Source organism: Callithrix jacchus, chromosome X (genome assembly GCF_049354715.1).
Source record: "Callithrix jacchus isolate 240 chromosome X, calJac240_pri, whole genome shotgun sequence".
NCBI classification, from domain to species: domain Eukaryota; kingdom Metazoa; phylum Chordata; class Mammalia; order Primates; family Cebidae; genus Callithrix; species Callithrix jacchus.
This window is the reverse complement of record NC_133524.1, coordinates 53,009,923-53,028,775: the sequence shown is the minus strand read 5'-3', so window position 1 is coordinate 53,028,775 and position 18,853 is coordinate 53,009,923. Positions and strand designations below refer to the sequence as shown.

The following is an 18,853-nucleotide window of genomic DNA, read 5'->3' as shown; positions in this document are numbered from 1 at the left end:
CGCTACAAAGGAAATAACGTGGCACCAAGGAGGAGGACACAATGTTTCCCGGGAGCAGTTACAGGCACCTTCCTCCTCTGTCTTGTTCTCCTTTCTGTGATAAAAAAAAAAAGTGGTTCAGGGATAGGCATGGGGGCTTAAGCCAGCCTGGGATACATAGGGAGATCCCGTCTCAACAAAAAATTTTAAAAACAACCGTGCATGGTGGAGCATGCCTGTACTCTCAGCTACTTGGGAGTCTGAGATGGAAGCATTGCTCCAGCTTGGGAGTGAGCCACAAATTGTCCGCTGCTCTCCAGGCCGAGCAACAGAGTGAGACCCCATCCCAAATAAAACAAAAATAAAAGAAAGTCTTTCAGAGCCAGCTCGGGTGTGTGGTGAAGCTTCATTTCAAAGGCCAGTCACTGCCATGGGACATTGATGGTCAGGATGTTTCTATGGTACTCATGGCTCTGAGATCCTGGGACTGGTGCCTTTCTCAGCGAAGACAGCCCTCTCCAGGATAGGACACAGGAGGAAGGGGCCAGGCTAGGTCCTCAGGCTACCAGGGACAGCTGTCTGCTGTGGGATCACCGACGCCATCAGAAGAAGGGCAGCTGAAAGGAGGAGACAGGAGATCACCTTCGTAGGCAAGGGGCAGGTGTCTGTCAGTGAAGGCAAGACATTGGCTCTATGTCCCGGCATTGCTCTAAGCTCCTGTGGAAGGACATGATGGTGTCAGGAAGAATCCAGGGCTTGTGGGAGGAGCAGAATAGCTGGTATCACCTCTCATCCTGTGTGTTCAATGGTCTCTGAGAGGAGCCCATGCTATTTTGGGATCTAAAAGGTTATTTTCTGACATTCCCTCCATTCACCACCCATGAAGAGAAGGGACTTGAGATACATTGACGCCTTCAGGGAGAAAGGCCAGATGGAGTTGTGAGGCCTTCTCAAAAGTCCCTCTGCCCTACACTTACGGTGAGTCTCACACTAGTTCGTCATTACCTGTGTTCTTGTGTGGTCTGATATCACTCTTGTCAACCTCATGTCTGTCCTGGGAAGAGTGGGTATACTGCAGACAGTCCTGCTACCTAAGGGATTCAATAAGGCTTCTGAAAGTTCCGTGGGCTGGCCAGTAAGTTCCCAGATCCTAGGGCACCATTCTTCCCATGCTACATGAGATTCACAGGGTGTGAATCGTGGAATCTTCACTTTTAAAGGATCCTGGGTTCCAACTTTCATGGAAACATGTCTGAGAACTAGTAGAGGAGGGGAATAGTCTCCTTTCCCTGCTACACAGTTTCTTTCTCCTTTGTGAAGCTGTAGAAGGGACAGGTTTGGTGTGTTCTGTGATGTACGGACCCAAGACCTTCAGGTGAGGAGACTGACACTGACATGCTGCCTGTTATAATAATGATGCACTCAGGGCACCGTCTCCAAACAATACCCAGGCCAATCCTTTCAAGTCTTCATCTCTTAAATATTACTGAAGAAATCAAGTGTCTCTTGCCTGTGCAGTCTCATGCTGCAAAATTCCAAATATTTTGCAATAGCATTTGGCTCTTACCCTTGATTACACAATTATGCAGCACAGTAGAGTTTTTCATGATGCCTCTGACCTGTGGCTCCACCACTGCTGGGCGACACTGAGAAAGTTACTTGACATCTCTGTGACGCCCTTCTCCATTAGTCCCATGGAAATACTGCTAGCAAATTCATCTACTTCTTGGGGCAGTTTAGAGCACTGACTGTGTGAAGACATGCACAGTTGTCAGGACAGTCCCTGGCATATGGTCAGTTTCGAATCAATTCCAGCTGTTACCGTTTTGCCGTTAATATTGTTACTGCTCCCACATTTCCCTGGAGCACATTGTAGAGATACAATGTCACGACTACCTTTGACCCATTGGATGATCTTTGGATTCTCACTTCATTTCTTCAGGGACTCAAGGACTGAGTGTGTGGGGCAGGTGGAGGACTTATTTTATTAGCATAATGAATATTCAGCTCTCCTTACAGGGTATTGTGGAGCCTAAATGTAATGCTGGTGTTTCATCATCGTGAGCTGGTATGAAAAATTTGAACGGAAATTTCTCTAGGAAATCAGAACTCTGATGACCTCTTCATGTGATTTGTATAATGCTTGGAAAAGTAACTAATGACTGGATAAGGATAGAACATAAGTATATAACAATTTAAAAGTTTATGAATTTTCTGTTTCATAATTTCTGCTTTTTGTACCTATCTGCCTTTGTTGACACGATGACATGGATTCTCCTACATTGCCTTCTAGAGGTGTCATAACATTAGCCTTTACTTTAAGTTCTGAGATGCATTTTGAGTTAACTTTTATATATGGTGTGAGATAAAGGCTGAGTTTCATTTGTTTGCATGTCAATGTCTAATTGTTCCACCATCACTCTCTGAATACCACATCCTTTCTCACTAAATTATCTTGGGACTTTACGGAAAAAATCAATTTAACATGACTACATGGGTTTAGTTTTGGATGCTTATTTCTTTTCTTATGCCAATATCACAGTGTCCTGATTACCACAGTTATAAAATATGTATTGGAAACAGGTAATGAGTCCTCCAACATTCTTTGTTCTTTGTAAAGTTGTTAGACTGTTCTAGTCCCTTTGCTTTTCCTTATAGATTTTGAGGTCAGCTTGCCAATTTATAGGAACAAAAGGCTGCATGGATTTGATTGTGTTTACACTGAGTGTATAGTTCATTTGGGAGAAACTGACATATTCACAATCTTGAGTGTTGCAATCCATAAACGTGGTATATATCTCCATCAATTTCAGCCAGCTTTAATATTTCACAGCAGTGTTTTTTAGGTTTCTGAGTAAATGTCGTGCACGTATTTGGTTAAATTTTACCACTAAATATTTCATGGGTTTTTTTTTTTTTTTGCTGTTATAGTGAGTGGTATTGATTTTCAATTTTCAATTGTTTGTTGCTGATATATAAGGATTGCATTGAGTTTTCCATACTTATTTTGTACCATATCACTCTGGTAAACTGACATATATATGTTCAAGTCATGGGGTAAATCTCACTTGGCTGTGATGTTGCAAAGTTTTAATATATTCCTAGCTTTAAACTGCTATAATTATAGCATAAACATACACCTATGCTTTTATGAACATGAGTTATATTAGTCTGTCATGTTATTTTCTTATAATGTTTGTCTGGTTTTGATACCAGGCCGATGCGGGCTCTGTGAAATGCTTTGAAAGTGTGATCTCTTTTCAATTATCGTAAAGAATTTGTGTAGAATGGATGTTACTTCTTCCACAAATGTTTCACGGAATTATCCAGTGAAATCTCCATAAATGTGAGATTTATCTGAGTAAAAACATTTTGTTTCATTTCTTTGTGGGTTTTAGTGCATATAATTTCTTTTGTCTTTTTTTTTTTTTTTTCTTATAGGGTTTCCCTAAAGCATAGGTAGTGGAAAGGATACAAAATCTAGATTGGGTTTCAAACCACAACTCTGACATAGTTTCACTGAAAAAAATTATTTCTGATCATTTGTAAATTGAAAGTAATCAGAAACCTACTGTGACACACAGACTTATTTATGATACTCAAGTGAGGTGGGTTATTGAAAGTTCTTTTTTTCCTTTTAAGTTATAAAGCATTGTAGTATAAAATGGTGGTGGTACCGGATTCAGTGTATAGGTTTCTAATCCTATACACTGGGCACAGAGGGCACGTTGGCAAAGCTGAGCTTCTTTTTTTTTTTTTTAGAAAAAATTAAGAGAAGGAGAGGAAAAAAGACTTGAGACATTTCTTCCTTTCTGATGTAAGTACTGAATGCTATACATTATCCTCTTTGTACTGCTTTAGGGTGTCATCTTGAATTTCTTGACATGCTGTTTTCATTTTAAAGTTTTCCCTACAATTTCTTCTTTCATCCCTGCATTACTTAAAAGCGCTGTTTAAATTTCCAATATTTAATGGATTCCAGATATCTTTCTACAGCTGATTTCTGTTTCAATTCTTTGTGGTCACCAAATATGTTTTATAACATTTCGTTCCTGTAGAGCTTGTTGAGATTTGTTTATTTGGCCCAGAATATGGTCTATCTTGGCGCACAGTCCATGTGTACTTGTGGAGAATGTATATTCTGCTGTTCTGTAAATATCCCTTAGGCCAAGTTGGTTGATACAGTTGTTCAAGCCTTCTGCATACATGCATCCTGATTTTGTTGTACACTTTTTCTACCAATTGCTGGGAGGAATGTTGAAGTCTTCTGTTGTATGTGCAGATGTGTTTGTATCTTCTTTCGCATGTATGGGTGTTTCCCTCATGTATTTTTGAAATAATATATAATTAAATGCACCCTATCACTTTATGTATTATTAATACGCCTAATGTATTTAATTCTTTTTCCAGATGTGGGGTGTTACTGTGTTGCTCAGGCTGCATTCAAACACATGAGCTCCAGTCATTTCCCCATCTCGGCCAATTTTTGTACGTGCTTTCATTAAACACTCCCTTCTCTGGTTCTGGGTTTCCTACTGTATGTACAATTAACTTAACTACTTCTGTAGACTCAATCGTATCACACTCTACCTTTTTTATTTTTATTTTTTAGGTTGTGTTATTGCACATTTAAACCTCTCGACTGGTAATTCATTTCCCTGAATACCTGCAAGGTGACTGTGGGCTCAGTGGTCGGTGTGATTTCAACACTGGCTCACAACAGGTTGGAAAGCTTGCATGGGGTGTATTTCTTGAGGAAAAGTGAAGAGTTTCTAGGAACAGTTTTGAAAAGCAGGAAAAACCGATGTCATCCTTCCCTCCCTTGCCTCTCCTCATGTGCCAGGTTTTCTGTTTCCTCCAACTGTTTGAAAACAGCATCAAGTATTTTGTGATGAAAAGTTTTTATCTCTTTAATTGTCCTGAGTTTTTCCTCCAGGCCTTTTTTTTTTTTTTTTTTCCTGGAAGGGTGGTATGCCGAAGGGACAAAAGCATTTTCAGAAAAACACCTGATAATATAAATTTAGTGAAAAGTTTCATCATGTTTAAGAAATGGTCAGGATGAAATCCTGAATTTGGAAAAATTGTAAAATCAGGTTACATAACCTCCATCCCTTTTGTCTCTATCACTTATCCAGTGAGAAGCATGGAAAAGATGAACCCCTTACTCGTAGCTGCCGCATTAAGTAGTCAAACTGCTGACCCCTTCCATCAATATCATACATCCACAGTTAACAGCCACAAAAGGCAAGGCCAGTTTAAAACGTTCCCTGATTGCATCTATCTCGTTGAAATTTCCATCAAACTCCTAGCAGTAAATTCAGCATGCAAAGATTTAAAGCACTGTGTCCAACAGAGATCCTGGCTCAAATGTTGGAAGGGGGCTGCAGCAGTGGCAGCCCAGCTGAGGAGGAGGCTGGAATGTGTTATCACATGCCCCTCCCCCCTTTCAGATAGGGTTTGTCTCTGTTGCCCAGGCTGGAGTACACTGGAGGACTCACAGCTCACCATAACATCCAAATCCTGAGCTAAAGTGATCCATCCTCCTGCCCTACCTTCCTGAGTAGATGGGACTACAGGCACGTGCCACCATGCCCAGATGACTTTAAATTGTGTAGAGCAAGGGTCTCTCTATGTTGCCAAGGCTGGTCTTGAACTGCTGGCCTCAAGTGTTGCTCCTGCCTCAGACTCCAAAAATGCTGGGATTACTGGTGTGAGCCAATGCATGTGGCTATTTTTACCCCCTTTTTAAATCTAAGACTTAAGGTTGGTCTGCGGCTTTGCTCCAGCCCAGGAAGCTGATAAGTTTCCTCCCACTTAGAGGAAACAGCAATTCAAACATTCAGGATTTCTGGCCTATGCAAAGCTCTTTGGCAGTGACAGAGTCCTATCTCTACCTGCCTGCAGGAGAAAACAAAAATTAACGTTAGCATGAGCCTGCACCTTTCCCCAAAAAGTATCCAGAGCAGAACAGTTGTTAAGGGATCCCGGGATCCAGCTCTGTAGTAGTTGGGGGGATTAGTGTTAAAGGCTGTGAGTACACATATTTTTCATAAATAGACAACAGCTTCGGATGCTTCTTCATATTATGGTGAAATCCATGGTCTCCCAGGCATGACAGCTTCAAAATGTCTACCCCTTCACTCTTCCTTTATTCAAACAAGGCTTTCATCATATGGCATGAAGTTCCTAATGGGACATTAACTGATTTCTCCAAAGATGCTTTTCAGGCTATTTCCAGGAGCTTACTAAGCATCCAGACCAGAGTTTGAAGCCAAAACATTAAAAGCGAGTTTACAAAAAAAATTACACGTTGTTTGCAAATTCCGTTAGTTTCTTAGATATTTTGTGTGGTGGTGATATTTTGAGTAAAACTATGCACAACGTGTTCGGGCCTTGGACTATCTTTCGGTTTCCTTGTAGCTCTAGAAAGCACGGTGTGCTTCAGAAATATCTTTAATGCATACGCTTGGACGTCTATCATCAAAGTCTGTACTGAAGCCTACCTGAATGTAAGCAAAAGGGGGACTCTTAGGCTTCTGGCTTTTGTCCCTCGTGTAAAACTAAAACTTTGCTGTCCTTCCCAACAGAGTCTTGCACATCTTTTGTTCATGTAATTGCCAGGTATTTGATACTATTGAAAACTGTGGCTTGATGTGGCAGCCCAAGCCTCTAATCCCAGCACTTTGGGATGCTGAGGCAGAAGGATTGCTTGAACATAGGAGTTGAAACCAGCCTGGGCAACACAAAGAGACCCCCTTAAAAAAAAAAAGGATTAAATGCATGACTGTATGCATGTATGTGTGTTGCTGTAGTCCCAGCTACTCTGGACGCTAAGGTGGTTCCTCTTGGGCTCAAGGCCAAGGAGGAGGTTATTTGTTTTTGAAATGGAGACTCTAGGTTGGAGAAAAAGAGCGTTGGGCCTTTCAGCCCCACCCCCAACCTTCAGGGAAGGGAGAAGGGCTGAAGGTTAAGTTGTTCACCAATGGCAGGCCAACAGTTTAACCAATCACACCTACATAATGAAAACCTCCATGAAAACAGAAAAGGACAGGTTTCAGAGAGCTTCCCACTAGTTGAACACATGGTGGGTAGCATGCCCATAGAGGGCATGGAAGCTCCCTGACCCTTCCCCCATACCTCACCTTGTGTGTCTCTTCATCTGCTTCCTTTGTTAGGATATTCAATTTGCTACAAAATATGTGAGAAGTCCCTAGGCTGTAGAACTGGATGGAGGAATTAGGGCATAGGTAGAAGAAAGGGAAAAGAAACCAGGACAACTTGCTGAAGCAAGGTGACTTGGGTCCTACCTACACTGTCTCTTTATAGGCTACGGCATGAAATAGCCATGGGTTTCCATCCTGCCTCTCACACACTGGCCTTGAGATGGTGGGCAAATTACTGGCAACCTTTGGGACTGTTTCCTCATGTCTAAAGTCAAAATTACAGTATTTACCCTACATACTTGCTAAGAAGAATCAATGAAATAACATACCAAGTCGGCATTGCTCTGCAGATACATTTGGTTTACTATTTAGATTTCCTTTTTTCCTTTAAAATTTCAGACTTTTTCATTTCATATTTCTTTAAAACTACATCTCTAGTATGTGGTAACTGCTGTTGAATTTCAAGTTGGAATGTCGAGTTACCGTCTAAAATGCATTTGACTTCATAAAATGATTTGATTTAAATAAATATGTTAACGAATTAACAGTGTAGCTGGTGTCAGACTTGGCATTGATTCTATTGTGGGTTTCCAAATAACCGAGGTATGACAAGGCCAAACCTAAGTCAATAGTCTATGCGGAGAACTTGTTTTCTGTGTGTGCTGCCATGAAGAATAAATCGATATTCTGGCCATGCAATGCCGCACAACTCAACACAGTAGTGTGTCAAGTGCTCAAGCAGTCACTAAGCCGCCCTGTCACGGCTAACAGGGCCACAAGGATCACCACTGCAGTTGCTAGTTTGCCAAGTCACATATTCCTAGATTTGGCCAATAAGGAGACACTGAGCCCAAATGGATCCAAGTGGTTGATTGCTTGCAGACACAGCAGAAGCAAGATCAGCATTGTGTAGGCACCATGTTCCTAGTCCCACAATACAACACTGAATCGCAGGTACTCAGTGGCAGCACAGATGGTGGGTCTCTCTGCCTGTGAGGAGCCCACAGCCATAGCCTAAGGCAGTGAGCAGTTTTTTACCCCACAGCTGTACCCTAACATGTAGAAAGACCTGTTGTTTTGTTTTCTGAAACTTGGACAATGGATAAAGAATGGCCTCGTGTCGGCCTCCAATCATATAGGGAGCTGGTGCGAATATACCTGTGGCAGCTCTCACCATGGTGCCTATCTGCCCTTGCTTCAAAGGGATTCAAGGTATTCTGCCAAGGCTCAGGTTAGTCTGCAGTCTAACTTTGCCTACATACCCTATGTGGTGACATGTGGGACCTCTAGGGCACCGTGGAAGAGCCATTACCCTAGAGTGCTTGGCACAAAATCAAAGACCATATGTTTGGTGCCTGGAAACACATCACGAACTATAATTAGTCCCAAACAGAGCACTGTTTTGAATTGATACCTGCAATGTTACAGGAAATATCTGGGATCCTGGAAATGAGATGACCAATCAACAACACATGGTACTTGCTGTGGGGGCTGTCACTCTGTGGTGAGGCAGAGAGACACTTAAGAACAGAAGAGCTGCAGAAGTGCAAAGGACAAACACAGGAAAGGACCCGGGGGATAAAAAGACAGTGGATGTAGTGGCCAGGAAGCTGGAGAAAAGCAAAGCAGTTACTTGAAAGACAACATTTCTCCATTGCCTTTGCACCTTTTTTGAAAATCCTGTATATCGCGTCTGTGAGTCTATTGTTGGATTCTCTTCAGATCTGTTGATTCTCCCCCAATACCACATTCTCCTGATCACTATAGAATTAACGTGACTCTTGATATTAGGCAGTGCACGTTCCCCAAAGCTATGGTTCAGAATAGTTTTGGCTGTTCTGGTTCTAGAAAATTTTGGAAAATGGGCTCCAAGGAACTGGAATTGTAAATTTCATGCAGTTTTGATGTGAAGGGCAGCAGATAAATGTGTTAGTAGCTACAGAGGGACACGTGGGAAGAAGGTGAGTTCCCCTGTAGCTTGGGGAATAATTCCACCTTAGTTTGGGGCATAATTCAGTACAGAGGGAGCCGTTGATGGTTCAGGGGCAGGAGTGATCATTGCAGGGTCAAAGCCCCTGGGAAAGTAGGAGTTAAAGGATCCTGAGCTGAGTTGAGGGCCTGGCTTTAGTCAGGAGCACTACATGCAGAGGGCAGCAGAGAATGCCAGGGCAGGCACAGGTAGACTGGGTTTGGGAAGCTCTGAGACTTCCAGCAGATTACTTATGTCCTCTGAATGAATCACTAGGATTAGGGGAAGTCATTCAAGTGGAGGAGGGTTTTCTGGCATTTTGTGAGTACTGTAGCAGTGGAAGTAGGAAGAGCATGAAAGGGAGAAAATTCTCTGGTGTTTATGGAATTAAGGTAAAACAATTCAGAAGGTTTTGAAGTTTTCTCATCATTGCTCAGCTGCTCAGATACAGGCATCATGATGTGGTCATTATATTAGTAGGAGGAGCAGGAGTGCTAGCTCATAAAAAAGACATGATAATGCTTGCCTCCTGAGGGGCACTGAAACGATTTCTAGTCGGTTGTTAAGGCTGCCATCAAGAACTACCACTGACTGGGTGGCTTAAACAACAGAAATGTATTTTCTCACAATTCTGGAGGCTACACCTCTGAGATGCAGGTGTCAGTAGATTTGGTTTCTTCTAAGGCCTCCCTCCTTGCCTGTAGTCGGCTGTTTTCTCCCTGTGTCTGCCTTAGTCCTCCCTCTGTACATGTCTGTGTCCCCATTTCCTCTTCTTATAAGGGCACCAGGCACACTGCCGTAGGCCCCACTCTAATGATCCCGTTTCACTTAATTACCTCTTTAAATACCCCACCTATGTCACATACAGTTACATTCTGAGGCGCTAGGGGTTAAGCCTTCACCCTATGAATTTTGAGCAGATGCAATTTGGCCCATAACCGTATTCCTGTTAGCTTTATCTCAATACTGTTTTTTATTTATCAGACAGGGTCTCACTCTGTTGCCCAGGTTGGAGTGCAGTGACGTTAACATGGATCACTGCAGCCTGCAACTCCTGCGCTCCAGGATCCTGCCATGTCGCACTCCCCAGTAGCTGGCAGTATAGGCCTGTGACAGCACACCAGGCTAATGGTTTATTTTATCTTATTGTTTTAGAGATGGGACATCCCACTATATTTCCCAGGCGAAATCTGGAACTCCTGTACTCAAGCGATCCTTCTGTCTCTGCCTCCCAAAGTGCTGGGATTACAAGCATGAGCCATTGAGCTCAGCCGTATTTAAATTCTATCTTCACTACTATTGCCACTATAATTTGTTTCATTCTTCCAATTACCCTGCAAGGTAGGAGGTAGTCACTGAAGCTCAGAAGCTCATCTCTTGCTGATCCTCACCAGGAATGGAAGTGCTAGTCAAACAGGCAAAACTCTTGTGTTTTTGAGTGGAGTGTAACTGAGAAAGTCAGATTCGTTAGATTTCTTATCATGAGTTTATTTGTTATGGTGAAATTCCACATGCTCAGCACCAGGAAAGAAAATAGTAATGAAGAATCATTAAGCCCAGAGGTAAATCCACACACTTATACTCTATTGGTTTTTGACAAAGGTGCCAAGCACAGACAGTGAGGGGAGGGCAGCCTTCAATAAACTGTATTGGGGAAATTGTACATCCACCTGCAAATGAATGAAATTTGACCCTCATTTCTCACAACATACAAATCATAACTGAGGGAGGCTGGTATGTTGCTTCATCTGGGAACTTTTAAAGACGTATTGACTGCTTTGGAAAATTACATCATTGCAGGGCATTCGATTCCTGGACTCCACTCTCACGCAACAGTCCAGTGTCACTTTACTTTGTAGTTGTGCATGCCTGGGAGAAAGAATTACAGGAATCCAACTTCCCTACCAACATGATGTTTTCCAGGATCAGCTTCACTGTTTTCCTTTTTTTAAAAAAATTAAGTATTGTCTACTTTGATGGGGAAAATTTTAATCTCAATTTTGACTTATTTTTCATTCTAAAATTACTAGAGTGTATAACTGTTACATAGCTTTGTACTTTGAATTGTTTTAGTACGAATTTTTTACTTTATTGTATTATTTATTTATCTTGCTATTTCCATACCACTTAAAGGTTTTTTCATTTCAAGGGTGTTTTTTGTCTGTGCAAAGAATGTGAACTCTACATATTATTTAAGGACTATTTTCTCTGTGTATATGTTATTTCAAGGTTGTTGACTCATTATTTTTTCTTCTTTAAAACCTGTTTAACTAACTATTATATGTATTTACAGAGTACAATGTGATGTGTTGACATATGGATACGATTTAAGAGATGCATCAGTTATAAAAGGTACTCGATAGAAGTGCAGCACATTGTTTACCTCAGACTGGAGAAACTGTGGTGGTTAGTGTTTAGTCTCCTATTCCATATTTTACAGGTTTCTATAAAAGGTATCTACTATTTTTTATCAGAAAAAATATTATTTCACGTCAAGAAAATCAATATTAAATTCCCTTAGAGAGAATATCCAATTGCAAATCTTTGATAGAATAAATAGCAGTGTACTATCTTGAATACAATTCCTTGGCATAGTAGTTGGGGTTTTCTAGAGGGTCAGAACTAATAGGACATTATATATATATATATATATATATATATATATATATATATATATGTGTGTGTGTGTATATATATATATATATGAGTTTATTAAGTATTAGATCACAGGATCACAAGGTCCCAAAACACACCGTCTGCATGCAGAGGAGCAAGGAAAGCCATTTTGAGTCCCAAAACTGAAGAACTTGGAGTCGGATATTCAAGGGCAGGGAGGTTCCAGTATGGGAGAAAGATGTAGGTGGGAAGGCTAGGTCGGTCTAGTCTTTTCATAGTTTTCTGCCTGCTGTAGGTATTCCAGTGGTACTGGCAAGTGATTAGGTGGTACCCATCCAGATTAAGGGTGGGTCTGCCTTTCCCAGCCCACTTACTCAAATGTTAATCTCCTTGGGCAGCATCCTCAGAGACACACACAGGATCAATAATTTGCATCCTTCAATCCAATCAAGTTGACACTCATTATTAACATCACATTTGATTATGTCAATTTTCCTTTTTAGGTATCATTTGTGGAGGGGTGGATAGAGAGGACTCTAGTTTTCATATTTTCTTGGATAAAATTACTGGAATGTTGCTTTCTGTGTGAGAAAGAAGGCTACAATATTTGCTCTAATAGTATTTCCTGACATCAATACCATCTTTATCTTTATTTCTTTCATCATTACAGGAAAGGGAAAGAATCATGGTGTTCGGTCATCAGACAAGAAGCAAAAGTCCGTCAGTGTGAATGCCCAAGGATAACTCGGTTTCTCAGAGAAGCAGTTTAGCAGTCTGTCAGTTGTAAATTTGCCTTTGCCTCTTCCAAATATTTCCTCATCTAACATCATTTACGGGTTCAGAAAGTGGCCATTTTTGTGGGATTTTTGGTCCAAAACTTACTTAGGTTGGCTCTTTTATTAACTCCTAGTCCTGTCTATGGTCATGACTCTGGAGCCAGTCCTTTTTCTGTGAAAGCAGCATCAGTGACATTGATTCTTCTGCTAATGGGTTCTCTGTGTTTAGCTACTACATGATCTTGAAGGAACTAAAAGCCTATAGCACATCTCTTAGTGGGCACTCGCCTAAGACATGAAAGCAGTTCCCTCCTCTGTTTTTCTACCTCAGACCCCCTGGATAACAAAATTAATGAAATTTTTAGAAATTAAAATTGGAATAAAAACATTATACAACTAGCAATGGCTAAATTATGTAACTCTAAGCAGTTAACAATTAAGAGAAACTTTGTCCCTCAAAAAGTGAAAATTACCTTCTTCACTTTGATTTATTTCAGATTTTTTTTCTGAACTGAAATGTAACAAATTCGTAAAGGCCAAACATGGGGAAATTGTCTACTTTTTTAATTTTTAATTTTTACAAGTATAGAGTAGGTGTATATATTTATGGGCATATGAAATATTTTGACACCGGCATATAATGCACAATAATCACATCAGAGCAAACGATGACTCTATCTCCTCATGTGCTTTTAAAATCCAAGTTGTTAAATCTGCCTTAAACCTTTTTTTCATTTTTGTAGCATCCATCTTCTTTCTTTCTTTCTTTTTTTTTTTAGATAGAGTCTCACTCGGTCACCGGGGCAGGAGTTCAGTGGTGCAGTCAGCTCACTGCAACCTCTGCCTCCCAGGTTCAAGTGATTCTAGCTGTCTCAGCCTTCTAAATAGCTGGGATTGCAGGCACCCACCTCCACACCTGGCTAATTTTTGTAGTTTTAGTAGAGAAGAGGTGTCACCACGTTGGCCAGGCTGATCTAGAGCTCCTGACCTCAAGTGATCTGCCTGCCTCAGCCTCCCAAAGTGCTGGGATTACAGACATGAGCCACTGTGCCCAGCCAGCATCCGTTTTTTAATAAGTATTTTAGTTTTAAAAAGGATGAACTTCTCCGGACGCAATTCCCTTGAAAGAATTGTGACGAAATTAAACTTAATTATGCAATTAAAAAGATTACAGTGATAAATATACAGGTCTCTGGGCTGGATTTGAAGGGTCATACTTGTTTTTCTTTTGTTTTGTTTTGATGGTTCACACTGGTAATCCCAGTCCCATGGGAGGTCAAGATAAGAGGATCACTTGTGTCCAGGAGCTCAAGGCTACAGTGAGGTAGCAATACACCACTGCAGTCCAGCCTGGGCAACAAAGCTAGACATGGTCTCAAAACCAAACAGAAAAGCTTCAATTAATTTATGTGTGTCCTTAAAAAAATTGCATACCCTTTGAGGAAAGAGTGCATTGAGCATCCTTTTACCTCCTCATGACTCCTAACACCTAAATGTATGATGATAGATCAATTCTCCAAAGGACAGAATTCAGAGCAAAGCCAAGGAATACATGAAAACTGACAGAGATGAGCAAGGACAACAAAATCGGAGTATATGAATCCAGAAAAAGAACTGAAGTACTGGGGCATCCCCAAAATAGACACATGGTCCAATGGAACAGAATAGAGAACCCGGAAGTACATCCATGCACTTATGGTCAAGTGGTTTTTGACAGAGGTTCCAAGAACACACAGTGAGGGAAGGGCATCCTTTAATAAATGGCATTTGGAGAATGGTGTATCCACATGGGGAGGAATTAGAATCCATCCTCATCTCTCACCATATACAAAAGTCAACTTAAAATGAATTAATATCTTATAATGTAAGACCCCAATCCATGAAACGACCAGAAGAAAACATAGGGTGATAACTTCATGGGATTGGTCTGGGCAATGATTTTTTTGGATACGATACCCAGAACACAGTGAACAAAAGCAAGAGTAAATGAACGAGGTTATCTCAAACTCGAAAACTTCTGCACAGCAAAAGAAGCAGCAGTACAAAGACAACCTATGGAATGAGAGAATATACTTGCAAACCATACATGTGAGAAGGGGTGAAAGTCCAAAATATGTAAGGAACTCAACCGTAAGAAAACAGATAACCTGATTAAAAACTGAGCAAAAACCCCAGCACAGTGGCCCATGCCTGTAATCCCAGCACTTTGGGAGGCCTGGGGTTTGAGACCAGTCCTGGAAACATAGTGAGACCCTGATTCTACAAAAAGTAAAAATAGAAATAAATTAGCTGAGCTAAGAAGGCAGCCATGGGAGCTGATACAAACGGGTGACTAGGCCCTCTAAGGAGAGATGAGACAGACAAACTGTGTCACCTCTGGTAGAGCATGTGTGGTAGAAGCGACAGTCGTAGGAGGGGGTAAGAAGGAAACAAAATGGAACAAACTCATAAAGGCCAAACTCAGGCAATTGTGTGAGCTGGAATCCCTGAAAGTCTCCACATTCCACGAGTGGAATCCACACTCACTTGCCAACCTTTTCCTGCACACTTCCATCTGGCATTCATGAGGAAGACTGAGGGAATCCACAGAGGCCTGCGGGCATCCTCAGTGGCAGGAAACCTTGATTGCTTCCAAATCTCGTCCCTTTTCTAAAATATAATTTTCATTGTGTATATTTGAGGTTAACAACTTGATGCTCTGGCATACATAAAGATAGTAACATGGCTACTGTAGTGAAGCAAATTAACCTACTGCATCATCTCACAGTGACTTTTATGTGACAAGAACAGCTAACCTCTACTTATTTAACCAAAGTGCCTAATATAATACATAAACAGCAGTCATTGTGTCGTTTGTAGGGACATGGATGAATCTGGAGAACATCATTCTCAGCAAACTGACACAAGAACAGAAAATGAAACACCGCATATTCTCACTCATAGGCGGGTGATGAAAAATGAGAACACATGGACACAGAGACGGGAGTACTAAACACTGGGGTCTATTGGGGGGAAAAGGGGAGGGCCAGTGGGAGGGGGAGGTGGGGAGGGATAGCCTGGGGAGAAATGCCAAATGTGGGTGAAGGGGAGAAAGCAAACAAAACACACTGCCATGTGTGTACCTATGCAACTATATTGCATGCTCTGCACATGTACCCCAAAACCTAAAATGCAATAAAAAAAGAAACAAACAACAAAAAAAAAAACAGTCATCCTGTTGTATCCTAGATCTCTAGACTTGTTCATCCTACATATCTGCGATTTTGTATCCTTGGACCTTCCTCTCCCCATTTCCTCCCCCATCTTCCCCTGTCCCGGCTCATCACCAATTTATTCTCTATCTCCCTATACTCTACCTTTTTCTCCCTCTCATTCTCCTTCTTCTCTCTTCTTTCTTCCTTCTTTTCATTCTTTCTTTCTCTTTCTTTCCCTCTCTCTCTTATTCTCTTTCTCCCCCACTTTCTTTCTGATTGCACACATAAGTGAGATCATGCAATATTTTTCTTTCTGTATCTAGCTTATTTCACTTGGCAGAATGGCCTCCACATCCATCCATATTATGGAAAATGGCAGGATCTCATCCCTATTTACTCCTGAATAACATTCTATTGTGTAAATACACCACTGAAATCTTCTCTTGCAGAAGCAATGTCACCAGTCATTGAAGAGGGACAGGAAATTCCCTCAACATAAGTCCCTAACGAAAGTCTAAGGAGAAATGGAAGGAAAGATGTTTGAGTCTGGAGATAGGGAAGGAAACCCAGATTATCCCACTAACTCACACTGATATAAAGCAGAAGTCTGATATTTTGGGACAAGAAAAGCAAAACTCCCACACAAGTTACCCCAGTGAAACAGGAACGAATTCGTCCAACACAATGGGAGGCTGACAGGAATGCTGAGAACGTCCTGCCCCTGAGGGTTAAGCATTAAGGACTTGCCTAAGACTGAGGTTGAGCAGGAAAACTGGGAAGCCCCTGCCTCCACCAAGAGCAGCAGCAGTCACCCACTGGGAGAGAGTCTGTGGTGGCCCAGCTGTGTATGCCATGCTGAGTGCCACATCAGGAGTAGGATTGTAAGGGGTGGAAGTATCCGAGTTACCAGTGGCAAATCCATATGGATCTGTAGCAACATCAATGCTTTCCTCCTTACAAGAAAGAGTTCTACTGAGGGGCAAAAGGCAGAAGGAGAGACTGAGGCAAGTTTCAGAGCAGGAGTGAAAGGTTATTAGAAAGCTTTAGAGCAGTGAGGAAGGAAACAAGAGAAAGGAAGAAAAGTACAGTTGAAAGAGGGCAAAGTAGGCAACTCAAAAGGCCAAATGCGTGGCATAAGCACTTGACTTGGAGTTTTCTACGTTGGCATACTTCCAGAATCGGGGGTTACTTCTCCCCACTCCTGAGATCTTACTGGGAAGCTGCTGATCAGTATCAGGTGGTTTCTATCTACTGGGAGACTGCCTTTCCCTAGTGCCGGCTGTGACCACTTATTACTTTAGAGAAAAAATTAACAGCTGCTCGACCATCACCTGATGGTTTCTCAACACTCCTGGTGTGTGTGTTGGGGAGAGAATACAACTGATACCAAGCTCAGCTACTGACATGATTGGCTCAAACACCAATGCTAATGCCCAGGAGAAAGGAAAACAAGAGACAAGTTACATACAGAAAAACAAACTTAAGAAGGGCAGTAGACTTCTTCTCAGAAGCTATACAACCAAGGATTCACTAATCAATTCTAACAATTTCCAATACATAAAAGTAAAACAAAAGCTTTAAGCATGCAAGCAAACAAGCAAAAAGCTGACATTATTCATTGTCAACAGATCTGCCCTACAAAATGCATTAAAGGAAGTTCTTCAGGCAGACTGAAAATTATATCAGAACGAAATTTGGAACCACAGAAAGGACTGAATAGAGGAGGAAGTGATAAAATTGTGGCTAAATCAGAATGCTTTTCTTACATTTAATCTCTTTAAAAGGTCATTGGCAGCTTACAGCACAAATAGTGATGATGTAATATGAGGTTTTTCACATGTGTAGAATTAAAATGTAGGACAACGAAAGTGTACAGAACAGAAGGAAGGAAAGGGAAATAAGATATTGCACTGTACTTGTAGTGGTGTAATATTACTTGAAAGCTTACTGTGACTTAGAGATATATATAGTAATCCTTAGAGCAATCCCTAGAAGACAAAGGTATGTAACTAGTAAGCCAACAGTGGAGATGGAAATGGTGTAGAACAAAATGTTAAACTGGTCTAAAGGAAGGGAAGAAACAGGGAAAACAATAAAAAACAGATATGATAAATCAAAATATTCTGAAATTTTAAGGTAAACTATTTCCATGTTAATCTGCTTACACTTGTCTATTACAAGTCAGAGTTTGGCTGGGCCCGGTGACTCATGCCTCTAATCCCAGCCCTCTAATTCCAGCACTTTGGGAGGCCAAGGCAGGTGGCTCCCTTGAGGCCAGGAGTTCAAGAAGATCCCGGGCAAAATAGTGAGACCTTGTCTCTAGAAATATAAAAAATTCTAGGCAAGTGTGGTGATGCACAACTCTAGTTCAGCTCCTCTGTGGACTGAGGTGGGAGAATCACTTGAGCCCAGGAGGTCGAGGCTGTAGTGAGCTATGATAACACCACTGCACTTCAGTCTGGGTGACAGAATGAGACCCTGTCTCAAATGTAAAAAGTTAGAGATTGTAAGCCTGGATAAAAAGAACAAGAAAGGGGTGGAGCAAGATGGGCCAAATAGGAACAGCTCTGGAATGCCGTTCCCCATGAAAGTGGTGCAGAGGGTGAGTTATTTCTGCATTCCCAAATGAGGTACCAGGTGCATCTCAATGGGACTGGTGGCACAGTGGGTGTAGCCCAGGAACAGCGAGTAGAGGCAGGGTGGGGCACTGCCTCACCTGGGAAGTGCAATCCCTGGAGGACCCCCCCTCCCTACCTAACAGAGGCCGTTGGGGGCTTTTCCATCCACTCCAGCTCTCCAGTTTAGATACTGCTCCTCTCCTACAGTTTTTACCACCCACTGACCATTAGATTCCCAGGCTGAAAAGCGCCACGAGTTTTCAGCATGGCTGTTTCAGCCAGTGCCGTGGGTTTTGCACAAAAACTCACACAATTCTGGGTGGCCAAAACTCACACAACTGGCGCCTGGAAGGCCTGGGAGACAGAGCCACCCATTCAACTGAAAAAGAGGGGGCCAAAAACAGGGAGCCAGGTGATCTGGCTCAGCGGGTCCCACCCCCACAAAGACCAGCAATCTGAAACGCTCTGACTTGAGAGTTATGCAGCAGACACAGCTGGACCCTGACGGTCGAGCTCTGTAGGGGGATGGACGTCTGCC

The 18,853-nt window shown here is 41.8% G+C and overlaps 1 long non-coding RNA gene across 1 annotated transcript; it reads left to right on the top strand.

Moving 5' to 3' along the window:
• Positions 1–1,629: 1,629 nt before the first annotated feature.
• On the top strand, positions 1,630–15,491 carry LOC144581218 (uncharacterized). The gene is made up of 3 exons (XR_013531794.1): positions 1,630–3,796; positions 11,405–11,463; positions 12,398–15,491. It is a non-coding gene; the product is annotated as an uncharacterized LOC144581218 (long non-coding RNA).
• The last annotated feature ends 3,362 nt before the right edge of the window (positions 15,492–18,853 follow it).